The 21,615-nt window shown below is 40.3% G+C and overlaps 1 long non-coding RNA gene across 1 annotated transcript in view; it reads right to left on the bottom strand.

Annotated features, from left to right (window-relative positions):
* Positions 1-19,253: 19,253 nt before the first annotated feature.
* Positions 19,254-21,615, bottom strand: part of LOC137224708 (uncharacterized) — a 41,160-nt gene continuing 38,798 nt past the window's right edge. The window contains exon 4 of the long non-coding RNA XR_010943460.1: positions 19,254-20,413. This is a non-coding gene — a long non-coding RNA (uncharacterized lncRNA). The remainder of the gene's footprint in view (positions 20,414-21,615) is intronic.

A 21,615-nucleotide genomic window follows, 5' to 3' on the forward strand; every position in this document is an offset into this window, starting at 1 on the left:
GGCAGGACTGAGTAAGGATCAAGATATAATAATTTAAGATTCATGGCTCCAGAAGATCTCTAAGGTCTAAAAATCTGTGAGTCATTATGTCATATTTTCTTATTTAAAAGCACAAAGCAGAGTCTTCTGGGTCAACCCTGCATCGGAGGATGCTGAAAAGCTTACCAATCCCCTGATCCTACCCCCAAATCTGCAGTCTCAGGGGTTTCACTGAGGGGTTAACTCTGAACTCCTGACTTCTAAGATGCTATGACTTCCGCTGGGGATATTGAATGTCTTCAGGTTCTTTTTTCAGCCCATAAAACTTAGATTTTAGCTTGGGAGGGATCAAGGCATCAGTCAGGGATTGAGGGAATGCCATCCCAGGGCTTGTATAGAAAAAGAAGGAAAGGAATGACTCTGCAAGTCCCACACCCAAGATCAGAAGTTCAATATTTAAAAAAGGAATTTGTAACACAATCAACATAAAAATCAATTATATTTCCATACACTAGCAACGAACAATCTGAAAATGAAATTAAGAAAAGAATTCTATTATAACAAAAAAGGTAAGATAGGGGTAGGGGAACAAGAGCTACAAACTATTGGGTATAAAATAAGCTACAAAGTTATATTGTACAGCACGAGGAATAGAGCCAATATTTTATAATAACTATAAATGCAGTGTAACCTTTCAAATTATGACTCACTTGTAACTTATATAGTATTGTACATGAACTATACTTCAATTAAAAAAATCCATTAACAATAGGGGCAAAAATAATAAAAGAAAACGGTATGGCTGTTCTTCAAAATAATTAAACAGAATTATTATAAGATCCAGCAATTCCACTTCTAGGTATATACCCCAAAGAATTGAAAACAGAAACTCTAACAGAGATTCGTACACCCATGTTTGTAGCAGCATTAATCACTATAGCCAAAAGGTGGAAGCAACCCAAGTGTCCACTGATGGGTGAATAGGTAAACAAAATGTGGTATATATTTGCGAAGGAATATTATTTGGCAAATGAAGTACTGATATGTTCAACAACATGGATGAACCTTGAAAACATTACGGTAAGTGAAAGAAGTCAGACGCAAAAGGCTATATACTGTGTAATTCTATTTCTATAAAATGTAGAGAATTGACAAAATCACAGAGACCGAAAATGGATTAGTGGTTCCAGAGCCTCCGAGTAGGGAGCAGTGGGGTGTGAGTACTAATGGTGTGGAGCTACTTTTTCAGGTGATAAACTGTCCTAGAATTAGATAGTGGTGATGGTTTCACCGTTCTGCGTAAATGCTAAAATGCACTCAATTGTACAGTTTCAAATGGTGACTTTTATAGTATATGAATATCTTATTTTTTGAAAAAAGGAAACTTGGAACAGTCATGTGGCTCCTGTTTCCAAATGATCAATGGATTGGAGGGAAGCGATGTGTGCTCTCTGGATTTGTCCTACTTGAACACAACCGTGATATCTGTAGAGTAGATGCCCAAAGCATCATCCTTAAAATTGTTACCTCTGGATTGGGACTGGCCATCGAAGAAAGCTGTCACACTGAAACTGTGATTTCTTTCTTTCTTCTTTTTTTTTGTGGTACGCGGGCCTCTCACTGCCGCGGCCTCTCCCGTTGCGGAGCACAGGCTCCAGACGCGCAGGCCCAGCGGCCATGGGCCACGGGACCAGCCGCTGCGCGGCATGTGGGATCTTCCCGGACCAGGGCACGAACCCGCGTCCCCTGCATCGGCAGACGGACTCTCAACCTCTGTGCCACCAGGGAAGCCCCGAAACTGTGATTTCTTAGTATAAACTTAAAATTGCTGGAAAAGGGACTTGATTGGAACAGCTTGGATTAGGTACCCAACCCCTGAGCCAAACAACTGAGGGGCAGATGGTGGTTATGGGTAGAAGGAGGAACTGCTACTGCCCCACCCCTGGGCCAGTCAGCTGTGGGCAGGGGTCACCAGGTACAATTATGCTTGTTCTGACTGCATGCATGTCCACAGGAGTGGAGAAGGGGAGAAGGGTCGAGCCCAAGTGCTGGGCAGACAAAAATAGTGCCTGGGGGCTTTCCTGGTGGAGCAGTGGTTGAGGGTCCGCCTGCCGGTGCAGGGGACACGGGTTCGTGCCCCGGTCCGGGAAGATCCCACGTGCCGCGGAGCGGCTGGGCCCGTGAGCCATGGCCGCTGAGCCTGCGCGTCCGGAGCCTGTGGTCCGCAACGGGAGAGGCTGCGGCAGTGAGAGGCCCGCGTACCGCAAAAAAAAAAAAAAAAAGATGTTAATTCCAGGGAGTTAACCTAGGCCTGGCCTACCACCAGCCATACGGATCTGCCCTCCCTCCCTTCCTCCAGAGAGAAAGAAGATACTGTCTGTCTCAGCTCTGCCCTGGGCAAAAGAGAAAAAGAGGAGGAAGAATAACCCCTTCACGAGCCCACTTGATCCCATCCACCAGCTCTGGACTAAGAGGAATTGTGGTCTTTTTGGTCGCTCCGAATAAAACTGGTTCCAGTTAGTGAGGAAGAAGGGAAGAATGAAGATTGGAGAAGCAATTGACAGCCTCTGCCAAACCATTCAAACCAGCTTATGTCATAATGGAAAGATCCGAGGAAGCGCCAGGGGACCAAGGGCAGGAAGTGCGGTTGGGTCTCATGGTGGCGGGGGAGGGGCAGGCAATACCCAGGAACTATAGGGTATTTGGGAACCCAGGCGGCCACTCTGGGAGTCTCTTTCTGGGGCCCATTGGTTTTTAGTCTGATCTTTACTCCCCATAATTACCTCTTACTTTTTCTTTCTCTCCCATCTGGCTCTTTGTGTCTCTGTGCACACAGCGGAAGAGGGTCACTCTCTAGATCCCAAGTTCCCGCGTCCTTTGCTCAAGGAGACTGATGGAGATCACAGGGCTTTCTCTGAATATTTGCCTCCAACTTCCCAGGAAAGAGAATCTGATTGTCTCCCTTTGGTCAGGGGTTACTCCTGGTCCAATGATCTGCGGTCAGAGGGCCACTCAATTCAAACACGTCTGCTAGATCCACGTGTGTGTGTGTGTGTGTGTGTGTGTGTGTGTGTGCGCGCGCGCGTGTGTGTGTGTGTGTGTGTGTGTTGAGGTTAGGAGAGTAATTCTCAAAGGAGCACTTCTCAGCCAGAATCAAGGCTCTCTCCTGTAAGTAACCATAATATAGTAAAATGAACTTCTGTTAATAAAAATACAGAATCAGAAAGTCCAAATTAAAAAGTACCTCCCTGATCATATGAAATCATTGAGGCCCTGCCAGACCCTGAAATGCCATCTGAATCACCACATCAAGAGAAGGGTAGGTTAGATCCTATATCCTTCTTCAGTTAGGGGCTTTCTGTATTATCCGGGAGTCTTTACAAAAATCTGTCCCTTATTTCTGAGTTGGGGATGACCAGCTAACCCGAATATCCCATTCTCAGGCCTGCCAAATAAATAGGGGTTTACTGTCTTCCTTGGAGTCTGGAATGGATTCAGTCAAATAGGCTCCACATTTCCATGAGTTTTAAGATGCTGAATATCGGCCAGCTCCACCCCACCAAGGGTAATTGTTGACAGCTGTGTCTTGAAAAGGGTTTCTTTTGTTGCCCATCCAGCTGAGTGAGGCAAATTGCTTCATTAACATTTAGGCCATGTTACACGTTCAAGCGCTTGTGAGGTATTTGGATTTCAGATGAGGTTGTTTTTTTAAAAAAATTTTTGTTCCCAACATGACGAGCCTCCATTTCTGTAATGAGTTTTTGTGTATATGGGTGCTATTGAAAGCCGATTTGCATCTTTGTTCATTTGTCATGCAAAGATGTACAGAAATGATTGTTATGGGTTGCCCTAGTTATTAAGGCCTTTTATATTGGGGATGAGCAAATTTCAAATCATTCCTTGGAGCAGCCATGGCTGTTGGTGTTTCCCCGCCCAAGAAGATAATGTCAGTTCCAAAAGGTGGTTGGCAGTGGGAGCGGACACTCTCCTCTGAAAAATTCATAGGATTCCTTAAGCCATCCCAAATGAATGTACAGATGAATTTAACTGAAAGAAAAAAAAAACCCTACAAGAAACCAACCAAACAAACCAACCAGACAAACAGTGAACTTGCTATGAAAATTCAGCTTCAAGACAAGTCCCCTCACCTACATTTCTAAGGAAATTTATGCTTTAAACCCTTTCTCTGTAGGAGGTCAGGGTCTATAGGAGCAAGCCCTTCTCAGTTTGCAGCCCCAGGACCGGAAGAATTCCTTGTGACATACACTGATTGCTTCTACAGTACCTATTCTTTCTTGCTAACCTCAGTCATTATGAGGGTCAAATGTGCTGTATTAAAAGTTCTTGCCTTCCAGACTCCCTTGCAGCTAGAGGTAGTCCATGTGAACCGAGTTATCGCCAGTGAATTGTAAGGGAAAGTCATTAAAAATGAGACTTCCAGAAAAACGCCTCAAAAGAAGCAGATTTGCCTGCTGATCCCCCAGGCCTTTGTTCCCTTACCTACTGTTACTGTCTTGGAACACTGGTGCAGTGGCAGCAGAGGCAGTGGTTGTCCTGTGTGGAGCAGGAAGCTAGAAGGAGCCCGGGTCCCTGCTAGCAGCCTGGAGAAGCTGTGCCATTCCAGGATGCCCAGCTCTCAACTTCTGTTATTGGTTTAAGCCACTAAACAGGGTTTTCTGTTATTTACAGCCAAACATATTATTTTTTATATTTTTTTTGCGGTACGCGGGCCTCCCACTGCTGTGGCCTCTCCCGTTGCGGAGCACAGGCTCCGGACGCGCAGGCTCAGTGGCCATGGCTCACGGGTCCAGCTGCTCCGCGGTATGTGGGATCTTCCCGGACCGGGGCACAAACCTGCGTCCCCTGCATCGGCAGGCGGACTCTCAACCACTGCGCCACCAGGGAAGCCCAAGCCAAACATATTCTTAATTAAACCTTCCATAAAGGCACAGAGAGGGTTTCTGTTTTTTTTGGTAGGGCCTCTTCTGGTTACCTATTACAGTATAACAGATTACTCCAAAACATATGGCTTAAAGCAATGACGATTTTATTATCTCTCTTATTCAGGCAGTGTTAGCTGGACAATGTTTCTGCTCCATATGGCATTGACTGAGGTCACTGGGTGGTACTCAGCTGGTGGATGGGCTGGTCTGGAGGGTCCAAGACAGCTTCACCCACATGTCTGGTGCCTTGGCAGAGTAGCCTGTAAAGCAGGGCTCAGTGGGGTCTCAGATAAAGCACTTATACATAGTTTCTCCATCAGGATGGTCTCTGGTTGGTCAGATATTCTATGGTCGTTCAGGGCACCCAGAAAGAAAAAGTTCCAAATAGAAGTTTCCAGTTTCTCAAAACTGAGCCTGGAAATAGATACTGCATCACTTCCAATGTATTATACTGGTCAAAGCAGTTACAGAGCTCAGCTAGATTCTGGAGCAAGGGGACTTAGACCTACCTCCTGATTGGAATATTGTCAAAGAATGTGTGGCCATTTTAATCTGCCAAAGGGCAATGCGCTAAAAGATTACATTGACAAAGTTTGATCCACAGGCCTAGAATAGGCAGGTATACCTCTGAGAGTAGGCTTAATATTCACTCTCTGTGATGTCTATCAGGTCTACAGATTGTCTACTGGGTATCAGGAACTAGTCTAGGCACTGGATGTAATGATAAACACAGCAAACAAGGCACCCTTTTGTTAAGTTTGAGGTTCTTATTGGATTTACAAGAGGAGATACAAGACATAGTTAAAAACAAGACATATTTATGGTGACTGTGATGGCTAATTTTTTTTTTTTTTTTTTTTTTTGCAGTACGCGGACCTCTCAACATTGTGGCCTCTCCCGTTGCGGAGCACAGGCTCCGGACGCGCAGGCTCAGCGGCCATGGCTCACGGGCCCAGCCGCTCTGCAGCATGTGGGATCTTCCTGGACCGGGGCACGAACCCGTGTCCCCTGCATCGGCAGGAGGACTCTCAACCACTGCATGACCAGGGAAGCCCCTGTGATGGTTAATTTTATGTGTCAACTTGCTTGAGCTAAGGGATGCCCAGATGGCTGATAAGACATTATTTCTGGTTGTGTTTGTGAGGATGTTTCTGGAAGACATTAGCCTTTGAATCAGTAGACTAAGTAAAGAAGATCACCCTTGTCAATGGGAGTGGGCATCATCCAATCCATTGAGGGGCCCGAATAGAACAAAAACGATGAAGGAAGGGTGAATTTGCTCTGTCTGCTTGAGCTGGGATGTTTGTCTTCTTCTGCCCTTGGATGTGCTCCTGGTTCTAGGGCTTTCAGACTCCAACTGGGAATTATACCATTGGCTCCCCTGGTTCTTAAGCCTTCAGATTTAGACTGGAACCACACTACAAGCCTTCCTGGACCTCCAGCTGTACACAGCAGATCGTGGGATTTCTCAGTCTCCAATCATGTGAGCCAATCCCTCATGATAAATTCCTTTCTGTATATCTGTATGTACCCTATTGGTTCTGTTCCTCTGGGGAACCCTGACTAATACAGCGATCTAAGTGGCTACTCTTTCCATAAAGATCCTGGCCCACAGATGAGGTGTCCTGGGTTTTCACCTTCAGCTTGGTGCTAAGGATCTGTGTGACTGTGAGAACATTCAGTCACACCTTCAGATTTCATTCTCATCCCTAAAATGATGGGACTGGATTTTATATAATCTCTGAGGTCTCTCCCACTGTAGATTTTATGGGTCTAGGCAATGACTATTTATGATTATGAAAAGAGCTGGAGTCATGATTTCTTTCCTTAATTTTTAAAAATAACATGCCTTTTCTGTCATCAAATTCTACTGCACTTTTCTTCCATAGACTTAGTTCATTTATAGAGCAGACCTCAGAGAGAGCTCGGGGTAGAGGCAATATTTTTGTGAAAATTAAATCTTCCCAGTTAATTTGATTTCCCTGACTTTCCCTGAGAACTTGTTCTTTCCAAACTTTCCCCGCTGTTTTCTTTTTGAAATTATAGTATAAGCTGTTTCCATTGCCATTGGAACATGACAGCAGACTCAGTACAGCCAAATGTTCCAGGGTTCACTGGGTTCCTGAACCACGAGGGAATCTGAGAAGTCTTAATAACAAAGTGAATGAACAAGAGCCTGAGAGGGAGTCATTTGGGGTTCAGTTAAGAAAAGGGGACCCGCTGATGACTGAAAGATGAATGCCTAGGAGGGTAACATTGAACTTGGTGGTGGGAGAACAACCATAGTTACTTCTTTCAGGAAATTTATTCTTTTTTTTTCCATTTCAAAGATTTGTAGTAATAATATGTAATTTAATCCCACAAAAGTTTGGGGATATTTAGTGAATTCATGGAATACCTACATGACTCGGACTCTTGGGATTTGAGAATGTCAAAGAAAAACCAGAGCTGGACTGTAGTTAGAGCAGTACAAAGTGATTTTATTCAGGGCTATTAAAAGAGTGGGGAAGAGACCTCAGTACTGAACTGGGCTCAGTTCTGAATATAGCATGGGCAAGTGGGAATGTATACCCAAGGAGCAGAGTGGGAGTGAACGGATAAAAAATCGCTTAGAAGAAACCTCAGGGGTAAAGGAAGTTCTAGCTAAATGGACCTAACAGGATTGTTGTTGAAGACAAGCCAGGGTGATCAGACATCATCTGGGGGACAGTGGAGGATAAGGAACCTGATCAGATATTCAGAGCAGTCAGATGTGAAGGATGGGGGTTCTTGGTAAAATGTCTTGGCAGAGTTCTTGCTAAAACTGGATTTTGAAAGAAGGTGCACAGATGGGCCCAGGAGAAGGCTCAGGAGACTGACTGAAGTTTGGTCAAGTAAAGAATCTTTGTCAAGAAGTGGAGAAACCTGGGTTTTTTTCTGAGGGACAAAAATATGTATGATTTTTGCCTTGACTTCCTGTAGTATTCTGGGTAAATCTATTAACTATTTCATGATTATGTTGTGGCTATGTTATTTGGATTTCTAGGAGAAAAAAATGATCTGCAGTATATGATTTCTATGATATTAATACAATGTGCTACTATGTAAGGTTTGCAATTTGTTTGGGGAAATAAATGCTGTAAGACCTCCTTGTAACTCTATCCTTGGGATCCACTGCAGGAGACAGTCTTATAAAATAAGATTGTTTTGGATGGAGGTCTTTGTGATTTATCAGTAACTAGTCTCCTTTGGATTAGCCCAAGGAAGAGTCACACGAGAAAGTTGGCACACAAAAGGACACTTTATAGTGAATGGTGTTATACTGAAGACTCACTCATTATTAATCACAATGTAAGAACCAGGATATTTATCAATGGCCATATGCCAACAGTGTGCCAGGCACTGTACTAGACGCTTCTCCATATATTGCTTGTAATCCTCACAACAGCCCTGGAAGGTCTCCATCTGAAAAGACTGAGGTTCAGGAAGCTTGAGTCTTCAGACTGGTGAGTGGTGAGGCTGGAATTCTAACCCAGTTATGTCTGTTACCCAAGCTTTTCCCATTTTTGTCTTTATCCAATTATCCCTTTGAGGGTAATGCAAATATTTTTAGAACACCATAGAACCATCGCAAACAAACAATTTGTATTTTTCTCACTTGGTAACAAAAGACAAGACAATCAGGCAGCAATTACATTGTTGCAACAGGATATTTTCCCTTTAAGATTTATATGGTAAATACACATTGTCAAATATTTCTGGATCCTACGGAGCTTTTTTTCACCTCAACAAATACTATTCAGAGGTTCATGGAAACCACAACAGAGACTCGCTATGTCTGTCTGGTGGGTGAGAAATTAAAATGCCCCATAATTTTATCAAGTACTGCCTCTTCAGATCATTTTCAGTTTTGAATTTATAGCCTCCTCCACTCACCTTGTCTTTTGGGTGAGTTCTTCTTTTCTAAACTCTTCTTGTTACCCTCACTCTTTATTGCCTCCAGGGGTTCCCCTCCTGCCTTTCACTTGTAGACACCCCCTCTATAAGACTGCCTGCCTTGCCCTGACTCCCGTTTACTCAAGATCATTAAGAAAATCAACACCTTGGGGCTTCCCTGGTGGCGCAGTGGTTGGGAGTCTGCCTGCCGATGTAGGGGACGTGGGTTCGTGCCCCGGTCCGGGAGGATCCCACGTGCCGCGGGGCGGCTGGGCCTGTGGGCCATGGCCGCTGAGCCTGCGCGTCCGGAGCCTGTGCTCCGCAACGGGAGAGGCCACAACAGTGAGAGGCCCGCATACCGCAAAAAAAAACAAAAAACAAAAAAAAAAACCCAACACCTTGAAAAAAAACATCCCTTTCAGGAACGATTGTACATACTGCTTCCCTGTTCTAGCCCAAATTCTTGATTTCCTCCCCGCTTCCTCTGCCAGGTGGCTATGCAGATATTTCATTTCAATTCAGGGTCCCTGTCATCAAGCTGTGAAGAATGCATAGTACAAATGTAAATCACCCCAATTTGCCACTTGTTGGAATCCTCTGTAAAGATTTTGAAGAAAGAGTAAAACCAGTACCAAAATGTAGTTTTAAAAAAAACCTTTTCTAAACAACAAGGTCCTACTGTATAGTACAGGGAACTATATTCAATATCCTGAGATAAACCATAATGGGAAAGAATACAAAAAAGAAAGTATGTATAACGGAATCACTTTGTTGTAGAGCAGAAATTAACACAATATTGTAAATCAACTATATTTCAATTAAAAAAAAAACCTTTTCATTCTGGATCATTATAGATTCACAGGAAGTTGCAAAAGTAGTTTAGAGGTCCTGTGTACCTTTCACCAAGTTTTCCCCAATGATAATACAGCACAATATCAAAACTAGGAAATGGACATTGGTACAATGCACAGACCTATTCAGATTTAACCAGTTTTACATGCATCAGTTGTGTGTGTGTGTGTGTGTGTGTGTGTGCAATCTATAAAATTTTATCACATGTGTAGACTCATATATCCACTACCACAATCAAGGTACAGAACTATTTCATTACCACAAAGTTTCCTCATGCCAGCCTCACACCCATCCTCCTCTCCTATCATCTTCTAACCCTTGGTAATCTGTTGTCTATCTCTACAATTTTCACATTTTGAGACTGTTGAATAAATGGAGTTATATGGTACATTTTACAATTGGCCTTTTTTACTTAGCATAATTCCATTGAGATCCTTTTTGGTGAAATGTCTATTCATTACTTTTGCCAATTTTCTAATTGAGTTGTTTGTTTGTTTTTTACTGTTGAGTTTAAATATATATACATATATTCTAGATATGTCTTTGTCAGATACGTGGTTTGCAAATATTTTCTCCCAGTTTGTATCTAGTGCATTTATTTTCTTAGCTGAATCCTATACAAAGTTCTTAATTTTCATGAACTCTAATTGGCCTTTTTTTTTTATGGATCGTGCTTTGGTATCATGTCTAAGAACTCCTCATCTAGCCCTAGATCCTGAAGATCTTCTCCTTTGCTTTCTTCTAAAAGTTTTATGGTTTTATATTTTAAAATATGATTTTGAGATGATTTTTTTTACAAAGTATGAGGTTTAGGTTAAGGTTCTTTTTTTTATTATTTTGCCTATACGTATTCAATTGTTCCAGCATCATTTATTAAAAGAATATCTTTTCTCTTTGAATTGCTTTTGCACCTTTGTCAAAAATCAGCCAGCCATACTGTGCACAGGTTCTACTTCTGAATTACCTATCTTGTTCCATTAATCCTTGTGTGTATCACTTTGCCGATTCCACACTGTCTTGATAACTGTAGCTATATACTAAGTCTAAAAATCAGGTAGAGCAATTCAGTCCACTTTAGTCTTTTTCAAAATTGTTTTAGCTATTCCAGTTTCTTGGCCTCTCCATATATATTTGAGAGCAAGTTTGCCCATATCTGCAAGAATTCTTATTGGGATTTTGTTAGGAATTGAACTAAAACTATAGTTCAATTTGGGGAGAATTGACATCTTCACTATGTTGAAGATGAACATGGTACATTCCTCTATTTTTGTAAGGTCTTTATTTATTTTTCAGCAGAATTTTTAGCATACAAGTCCAGTACATGGCTTATTAGATTTACCTAAGTATTTAATTTTTTAGTGATTATAAATGGTATTGTGGTTTTAATTTTGATTTCCATATACTCATTGGAGTATATAGAGCTACAACTGATTTTTGCATGTTAATCTTGTATCGTCTATGATATAATCATAGATGTAGAAAATCAGAAAGAATTGAGAAAAGAACTCCTGGAAAAAATAAGTGATTATAGAAAGGTTGCAGGATGCAAGGTTAATATACAAAAGTGAACTGCTTTTCTAGTACCAGCAATGAACAAGTGGAATTTAAAATTTAAAATGCCATATCGTTTACATTAGTACCCCCAAAAATGAAATACTTAGGCATAAATCTAACAAGATAAGTACAAGATCTACATAAGGAAAACTACAAAGTTCTGATAAATGAAATCAAAGAACTAAATGAATGTAAAGATAATCTATATTGTGGATAGGAAGATTCAATATTGTCAAGATGTCAATTCTTTTTAACTTGATCTATAGATACAATGCAATCCAAATCAAAATCTGTTATTATGTTGATATTGGAAAACTGATTCTAAAGTTTACATGAAGAGGAAAATACCCTGCACAATTTTGAAGGAGTGGTCAATATAGTCAAGTGGTCTTTGACAAAGAAGCAAAGGCAATACAATGGAGCAAAGATAGTTCCCTTCAACAAATGGCTGTAATAATGGACATCTGTATGCAAAAAAAAAAAAAAAAAAAAAAAAAAATCTAGACACACACCTTATGCCCTTCACAAAAAATAACTCAAAATGGATCATAGATTTGAAGGTAAAACACAAAACTATGACTCCTAGAAGATAACATAGGAGGAAATCTAGATGACCTTAGGTTGGTTGATGACTTTTTAGATGCAACTACAAAGGCATAATCCATGAGAGAAATAACTGATAACCCGGGCTTCATTAAAATTAAAATATATTACTCTGCCAGAGACACTCTCAAGAGAATTAGAAGACAAGTCACAGACTAGGAGAAAATATTTGCAAAAGACACATAAAGGGATATTATTTAAAACACACAAAGAAGACTTAAAACTCAATGATAAAATGAACAACCTGATTTTAAAGTGGGCAAAAAATCTGAACAGACACCTCATCAAAAATGAAATACAGATGGTAAATAAGCATATGAAAAGGTGGTCAATGTCATATATCATTAAGGCACTGCAAATTAAAACAACAGAGAGACATCACTATATACCTATTAGAATGGTCAAAATCTGGAAGACTGACAACACCAACTGCTATCAAAGATGTGGAGCAACAGGAACTCTCATTCATTGCTGGTGAATGAGCAGCAACATCAGCTATGGTATTCCTGCTTTTGAGGACAATTTGGCAGTTTCTTATAAAACTAAACATATTCTTACCCATCACCCAACCCTCCCATCAGGAAACTTGCACAAGCCTCTTAGATAGCCTCATCCACCAGAGGGAAGACAGCAGAAGCAAGAAGAACTACAATCCTGCAGCCTGTGGAACAAAAACCACACTTACAGAAAGATAGACAAGATGAAAAGGCAGAGGGCTATGTACAAGATGAAGGAACAAGATAAAACCCCAGAAAAACAACTGAATGAAGTGGAGATAGGCAACCTTCTAGAAAAAGAATTCAGAATAATGATAGTGAAGATGATCCAGGACCTCGGAAAAACAATGGAGGCAAAGAACTAGAAGATGCAAGAAATGTTTTAAAAAGACCTAGAAGAATTAAAGAACAAACAAATAGAGATGAACAATACAATAACTGAAATGAAAACTACACTAGAAGGAATCAATAGCAGAATAACTGAGGCAGAAGAACGGATAAGTGACCTGGAAGACAGAATGGTAGAATTCACTGTTATGGAACAGAATGAAGAAAAAAGAATGAAAAGAAATGAAGACAGCCTAAGAGACCTCTGGGACAACATTAAACACAACAACATTCACATTATAGGGGTCCCAGAAGGAGAAGAGAGAGAGAAAGGACCCAAGAAAATATTTGAAGAGTTTATAGTTGAAAACTTCCCTAACATGGGAAAGGAAATAGCACCCAAGTCCAGGAAGCACAGAGAGTCCCATACAGGATAAACCCAAGAAGAAACACGCCGAGAAACATAGTAATCAAATTGGCAAAAAGAAAAGGCAAAGAAAAATTATTGAAAGCAGCAAGGGAATGAGGACAAATAACATACAAGGGAACTCCCATAAGGTTAACAGCTGATTTCTCAGCAGAAACTCTACAAGCCAGAAGGAAGTGGCATGATATACGTAAAGTGAAGAAAGGGAAGAACCTACAACCAAGATTACTCTACCCAGCAAGGATCTCATTCAGATTCGATGGAGAAATCAAAAGCTTTGCAGACAAGCAAAAGCTAAGAGAATTCAGCACCACCAAACCAGCTCTACAACAAATGCTAAAGGAACTTCTCTAAGTGGGAAACACAAGAGAAGAAAAGGACCTACAAAAACAAGCTCAAAACAGTTAAGATAATGGTCATAGGAACATACATATTGATAATTACCTTAAATGTGAATGGATTAAATGCTCCAACCAAAAGACACAGGCTCGCGTAATGGATACAAAAACAAGACCCATATATATTCTGTCTACAAGAGGCCCACTTCAGACCTAGGGACACATACAGACTGGCAGTGAGGGAATGGAATAAAATATCCCATGCAAATGGAAATCAAAAGAAAGTTGGAGTAGCAATACTCATATCAGATAAAATAGAATTTAAAATAAAGAGACAAGGAAGGACACTACATAATGATCAAGGGATCAATCCAAGAAGAAGATATAACAATTATAAATATATATGCACCCAACATAGGAGCACCTCAGTACATAAGGCAACTGCTAACAGCTCTAAAAGAGGAAATCGACAGTAACACAATAATAGTGGGGGACTTTAGCACTTCACTGACACCAATGGACAGATCATCCAAAATGAAAATTAATAAGGAAACAGAAGCTTTAAATGACACAATAGACCAGATAGATTTAATTGATATTTATAGGACATTCCATCCAAAAACAGCAGATTACACTTTCTTCTCAAGTGTGCACAGAACATTCTCCAGGATAGATCACATCTTGGGTCACAAATCAAGCCTCAGTAAATTTAAGAAAATTGAAATCATATCAAGCATCTTTTCTGACCACAACACTACGAGATTAGAGATGAATTACAGGAAAAAAAGCATAAAAACGCAAACACATGGAGGCTAAACAATACGTTACTAAATAACCAAGATATCACTGAAGAAATCAAAGAGGAAATCAAAAAATACCTGGAGACAAATGACAATGAAAACATGACGATACAAACCCTATAGGATGCAGCAAAAGTACTTCTAAAAGGGAAGTTTACAGCAATACAAGCCTACCTCAAGACACAAGAAAAATCTCAAATAAACAATCTAACCTTACACCTAAAGGAACTAGAGAAAGAAAAACAAACAAAACCCAAAGTTAGCAGAAGGAAAGAAATCATGAAGATCAGAGCAGAAATAAATGAAATAGAAAAAAAGAAAACAATAGCAAAGATCAATAAAACTAAAAGCTGGTTCTTTGAGAAGATAAACAAAATTGATGAACCATTAGCCAAACTCATCAAGAAAAAGAAGAGGATTCAAATCAATAAGATTAGAAATGAAAAAGGAGAAGTTACAAGAGACACTGCAGAAATACAAAGCATCCTAAGGGACTACTATAAACAACTCTATGTCAATAAAATAGACAACCAGGAAGAAACAGACAAATTTTTAGAAAGGTATAACCTTCCAAGAATGAACGAGGAAGAAGCAGAAAATATGAACAGACCAATCACATGTAATGAAATTGAAACTGTGATTAAAAATCTTCCAACAAATGGAAGTCCAGGACCAGATGGCTTCACAGGTGAATTCTATCAAACATTTAGAGAAGAGCTAACACCCACCCTTCTCAAACTCTTCCAAAAATTGCAGAGGAAGGAACACTCCCAAACTCATTCTATGATGCCACCATCACCCTGGTACCAAAACCAGACAACAATACTACAAAGAAAGAAAATTACAGACCAATATCACTGATGAACATAGATGCAAAAATCATCAACAAAATACTAGCAAACAGAATCCAACAACACATTAAAAGGATCATACACCATGATCAAGTGGGATTTATCCCAGAGATGCAAGGATTCTTCAATATATGCAAATCAATCAATGTGATACACCATATTAACAAATTGAAGAATAAAAACCATATGATCATCTCAATAGATGCAGAAAAAGCTTCTGACAAAATTCAACACCCATTTATGATAAAAGCTCTCCAGAAAGTGGGCATAGAGGGAACCTACCTCAACATAATAAAGGCCATATACGACAAACCCACAGCAAACCTCATTCTCAATGGTGAAAACCTGAAAGCATTTCCTCTAAGATCAGGAACAAGACAAGGATGTCCACTCTCACCACTATTATTCAACATAGTTTTGGAAGTCCTAGCCATGGCAATCAGAGAAGAAAAAGAAATAAAAGGAATACAAATTGGAAAAGAAGAAGTAAAACTGTCACTGTTTGCAGATGACATCATACTATACATAAAGAATCCTAAAGATGCCACCAGAGAACTACTAGAGCTAATCAATGAATTTGGTAAAGTTGCAGGATACAAAATTAATGCACAGAAATATCTTTCATTCCTATACACTAATGATGAAAAATCTGAAAGAGAAATTAAGGAAACACTCCCATTTCCCATTGCAACAAAAAGAAAAAAATACCTAGGAATAAACCTACCTAGGGAGACAAAAGACCTTTATGCAGAAAACTATAAGACAGTGATGAAAGAAATTAAAGATGATACCAACAGATGGAGAGATATACCATGTTCTTGGATTGGAAGAATCAATATTGTGAAAATGACTCTACTACCAAAGCAATCTACAGATTCAGTGCAATCCCTATCAAATTGCCAGTGGCATTTTTTACAGAACTAGAACAAAAACCCTTAAAATTTGTATGGAGACACAAAAGACCCCAAATGGCCAAAGCAGTCTTGAGGGAAAAAAGCAGAGCTGGAGGAATCAGACTCCCTGACTTCAGACTATACTACAAAGCTACCGTAATCAAGACAATATGGTACTGGCACAAAAACAGAAATATAGATCAATGGAACAAGATAGAAAGCCCAGAGATAAACCCATGTACCTATGATCAACTAATGTATGATAGAGGAGGCAAGGATATACAATGGAGAAAAGACTGTCTCTTCAATATGTGCTGCTGGGAAAACTGGACAGCTACATGTAAAAGAATGAAATTAAAACATACCCTAACACCATATACAAAAACAAACTCAAAACATATTAGAGACCTAAATGTAAGACTGGACACTCTAAAACTTTTAGAGGAAAACATAGGAAGAACACTCTTTGACATAAATCACAACAAGATCTTTTTTGACCCACCTCCTAGAGTAATGGAAATAAAAACAAAAATAAACAAATGGGACCTAATGAAAGTTAAAAGCCTTGCACAGCAAAGGAAACCATAAACAAGAGGAAAAGACAATCCTCAGAATGGGAGAAAATATTTGCAAATGAATCAACAGACAAAGGATTAAACTCCAAAATATATAAACAGCTCATGCAGCTCAATATTAAAAAAACAAAGAACCCAATCCACAATTGGACAGAAGATCTAAATAGACATTTCTCCAAAGAAGACATATAGATGGCCAAGAAGCACATGAAAAGTTGCTCAACATCACTAATTATTAGAGAAATGCAAATCAAAACTGCAATGAGGTATCACGTCACACCAGTTAGAATGGGCATCATCAGAAAATCTACAAACAACAAATGCTGGACAGGATGTGGAGAAAAGGGAACCCTCTCGCACAGTTGGTGGGAATATAACTTGATACAGCCACTATAGAGAACAGTATGGAGGTTCTTTAAAAAACTAAAAATATAATTGCCATATGATCCAGCAATCTCACCACTGGGCATATACCCAGGCAAAATCATAATTCAAAAAGACACATGCACCCCAATGTTCACTGCAGCACTATTTACAATAGCCAGGTCATGGAAGCAACCTAAATGCCCATCGACAGATGAATGGATAAAGAAGTTGTGGTACATATATACAATGGAATATTACTCAGCCATAGAAAGGAACAAAATTGGGTTATTTGTAGAGACATGGATGAATCTAGAGACTGTCATACAGAGGGAAGTAAGTCAGAAAAACAAATATCGTATATTAATGCATATTTGTGGAACCTAGAAAAATCATACAGAGGAACCGGTTTGCAGGGCAGAAATTGAGACACAGATGTAGAGAACAAACATGGACACCAAGGGGGGAAAGCGGGTGGTGATGGGGTGGTGGTGTGATGAATTGGGCGATTGGGATTGACATGTATACACTGATGTGTATAAAATAGATGCCTAATAAGAACCTGCTGTATAAAAATGTAAATTAAATAAAATTCAAAAAAAAAGGAAAAGAACTAAACTAAACATAATCTTACCATGGATTCAGCAATCACACTGCTTGTTATTTACCCAAAGGAGATGAAAACTTATGCCTACACAAAAACCTGTACACGAATGTTTATAGCAGCTTTATTCAAAATTGCCAAAACTTAGAGGCAACCAAAATGATTTCCAGTAAGTGAGTAGATAAATAATCTATAGTAAACCCGGACAATAAAATATTATTCAGAGCCAAAAAGAAATGAGCTATTAAGCCATGAAAAGATATAGAGGAACTTTAAATGCATATTACTAAGTGAAAGAAGCCAATCTGAAAAGGCTACCTATGGTATGATTCCAACTATATGACATATTGGAAAAGGAAAAACTATGGAGACAGTAAAAGGATCAGTGGTTGTCAGGGGTTAGAGTAGAGGGAGGGATGAACCGATGGAGCAAGGAGGATTTTGGGGACAGTGAAACTACTTTGTGTGATACTGTAATGGTGGATACATAACTATGCATCTGTCAAAACCCAAAGAACTGTACAACACTAAGAGGGAACACTAATGTCAATTATGGACTTTAGGTAATAATTATGTATCAATATTGGTTTGTAAATTGTAACATAGGTACCACACTAATGCAAGATGTTAATTAAAGGGGAAACTGGGATTTGGGGGTGGGGGAGGCGGGAATATGGAAACTCTCTGTACTTTCGGCTCAATTTTGCTGTGAAGCTAAACAAAAGCTCCAAAAAATAAAATCTATTTTAAAAAAAAGAACATTTACAGAAGGATAAAACATCAAACACCCAAAAATAAATCTAACAAAAAATGTCCAAGACTTCTAGGTGGAATATTAAAAAGTATCATTGAGAGAAATTTTTAAAGACCTATACAAATAGCCCTATTTATTGATGGCATATTTAATATTATAAAAATGTCAATTCTCCAGTAGCCTACAGACTTAATGCAATCTTGTGATTCTAAATTTTATGCAAAAATACAAAGTTTTAATAAGGACCAAGACACTTGAAGATTTGGCGAGAGGACTAGCTAGCTCTTCAGGATATGAAGGCATAATATAGTTCCAGTAATTAGGACAGTTTGATATTGGGAGAAGGTAGAACAATGGAACAGAATAGATCATTCTAAAACATAAACACAAATGAACACTTGATTTATGAACACTGTAGAAGAGTGGGATGAGGATGGTCTTTCCAAAAAATAGACCTAAGACAACTGGATACCCATATGGAAGGAAAAAACATGAGTACTACCTCCTACCAACAAAATTTCAGTTTCAGGAGATTGCAGGATTAAATGCAAAAGGCAATGTAATAAAACATTTGAAAGATAACATAAGACAGTATCTTCTTGTCATCAGGGTAGGGGAATTTTTTTTTTTTTTTTTTTTTTTTTTTTTTTTTTTCGGTACGCGGGCCTCTCACTGCTGTGGCCCCTCCCGTTGTGGAGCACAGGCTCCGGAGGCGCAGGCTCAGCAGCCATGGCTCACGGGCCCAGCCGCTCCGCGGCATGTGGGATCCTCCCGGACTAGGGCACGAACCCGTGTCCCCTGCATCGGCAGGCGAACTCTCAACCACTGCGCCACCAGGGAATATTTTTTAAAAAGGACACAGAAAACAAACCATAAAAGAAAAGATTTATAAATTAGATTCCATTAAAATTAAGAACATTTTTTTATCCAGAGACACCATGAAGAGAACGAAAAAGCAGACCCTGAGAGGGGAATATATATCAATGTATATAACTAATAAATATCTCTTAATCAGAATATCTTAAAAACTGGTAAAAATAATAAAGAAAAAGTTCGTGGAAAAATGGCCAATAGACTTGAACAGGTAACTCACAAAGAAGGATATCCAAATAGAAAAAAATATGTATGGAAAGTTCTTAGCTTCACTACTAATTAGGAAAATGCAAATTCAAACACCATTGAGGTATCATGACCATACCCATCAGAATGACAAAAATGAGAATGATTGACAATATCACGTTTTGGAGATCGTAAATAAGTTGTTATATTCCACTTTGGAAAGCAGTTTGTCATTATTAGCTAAAGTTGAAGATATGCAAACCCTATGACCCATCAATTACAAATACTTGTACAAAGGCTCCAAAAATCGTTAAGTACGGGACCCAGTTTGTGTGGTTCCCCAGATTCCTCTGGACGTTGTCGAGTCCCCAGATCTTGATTTTATAACAGATGAGTTTGCATGTAGCAGTGGGGTCTGCCCTTCTAGGGGGAAACACTGATAAGCAAGAGGGTAAGACAATTTAGTTTTCTTTCCATTGCCGGGTCCATCCCCAGCCAGTGGTGAAGTCCGGCTTCTGCTTTACACTAAGCTCCCACAACCTAGCTGCTCTGGCTTTTTTGGGGTACTCTTTTCTTTTTAGAAGACAGGATGTGTTTGTTCACCTGATAAACCGGTCAGAATGTCTTTGGTCTTGTTTTGTAACAACACTAGATGGAGCCCCTTCTTTTCGTTGCCGAGACTCTGGCAGGCAGCTCGGCAGCCAGCGTGGGCTCAGCAGTTTCTCCGAACCAGAGCTGGTGCCCTTGCGCTGCCTGCTTCGCAAGGATGTCATTCTCCGCCTACCGGGAAGTCTGCCCTCTGGGGGAGGGTGGAGTGCATCTTTCCCTCGGAACAGCTGAGGAGCTTAAGGGGTCTTCTAGTTAGCTTTATTCTTCTGACTCTAGGCAAGCGTGGGATCAAATCATTTCAAACTGGCAGTTCACCGCCTTTTCCTTAGGGACCTGAGGGAAGCGGGATCCATGAAACCCTCCTTCAGTGACAACCTTGATTTCATCCTCTGAGAAGCAAACGTCTCTCCGTGGCATACGAAGAAGGGCTCAAGACATGTTTATTGTCCGTTGAAAAAGAACATACCTCCCTGAGGAGAGGAGGGAGAGGATTAAGCAAGAGAAATGAGTAAGGGATTGGTCTGTAACCCACGTGTACTGGGGTCACTCTGCTCCTGGGAGACCCGGATCTCCACCGCCTAAGATGTTCGCAAATCCTGATGGGAACAGTCTGTTTCAACATCGCCTCTGCAAGGTGATGGTCCATTCTCAAGGAGGGCCTCCATTCACCACCACATCCCCCACCCCCACGCTTTGTTTTCTCATTTGTTTATTTGGTCAGTTATGTATTGTCTGTCACTCCACTAGACTGTGAGTTCTCAGAGATCTTATCTATTTTGTTCAAGGCATTGTCCTCCTGTCCTAGAATAGTGCCCGGCCCATGTTAGGTGCTCAGTCGATGTAGAATGGATGGCCACCTAGGATTCCAAACTCGACTGGATCAGTTTTGTCTACAGGTCATCTCCCACCCTGCACAATGTTGTCCCCGATCCTCAGTTTGCCAGCTCATTTGTGGAACTCTAGCCCTTCCCTGGGCACCCCTGAAAAACCTCCCGCAGAAGGTGTCTTTGGTGTGAAGGTCCACTAAAAATATGAGAAGAGAGAGGGACTTACATAGGCGTGACCAGATCATTTAACACTGAACAGTAGTGTTTCATGGGTGTAGCCTTCCATCTCCCTCCCATAATAGAACATCCCTAACGCTCTCGCCCCACAAACCTTCCTGACGTCTCAGGATTTTGCTGTCTCTCTTCTCTTTCTCACCTCTCTTACTGTTTTCAACTCTCTTTTTCACACTTTCATGCAGAATAACTCAACTCAGCTCTTCCCTAGCGACTTGTCCCAAACTGAACTCTAAGCCCAGCTTTACCCACCTAAGACCCATCGACATATTAGCCTAATTAAAGAACTACCTCACTTAGCAAACATGAAGGTCCGAGATTCGACAATGTTTTCTTAGCATAGCACTGCCCTTTTCTTTACAACTAAGATTTTCCCCTGTTTATCTGATTCTGTTCCTTTATCCCCTCTTTCCCCACAAAAAGTTAGGTTAAAACACACCGTGTCCTTCCTACCCTCCAACATTTTTGTCTAGAATAAAAGTGGTTTAAAAGATGACGGAGGGAATTCCCTGGCGATCCCATGGTTATGACTCTGCACTTTCGCTGTGGAGAACGTGGGTTCAATCCCTGCTCGGGGAACTAAGATCGGGCAAGCCCCGCGGCAGGCCAAA

The sequence above is a fragment of the Pseudorca crassidens genome, chromosome 5 (genome assembly GCF_039906515.1).
Source record: "Pseudorca crassidens isolate mPseCra1 chromosome 5, mPseCra1.hap1, whole genome shotgun sequence".
NCBI lineage: Eukaryota > Metazoa > Chordata > Mammalia > Artiodactyla > Delphinidae > Pseudorca > Pseudorca crassidens.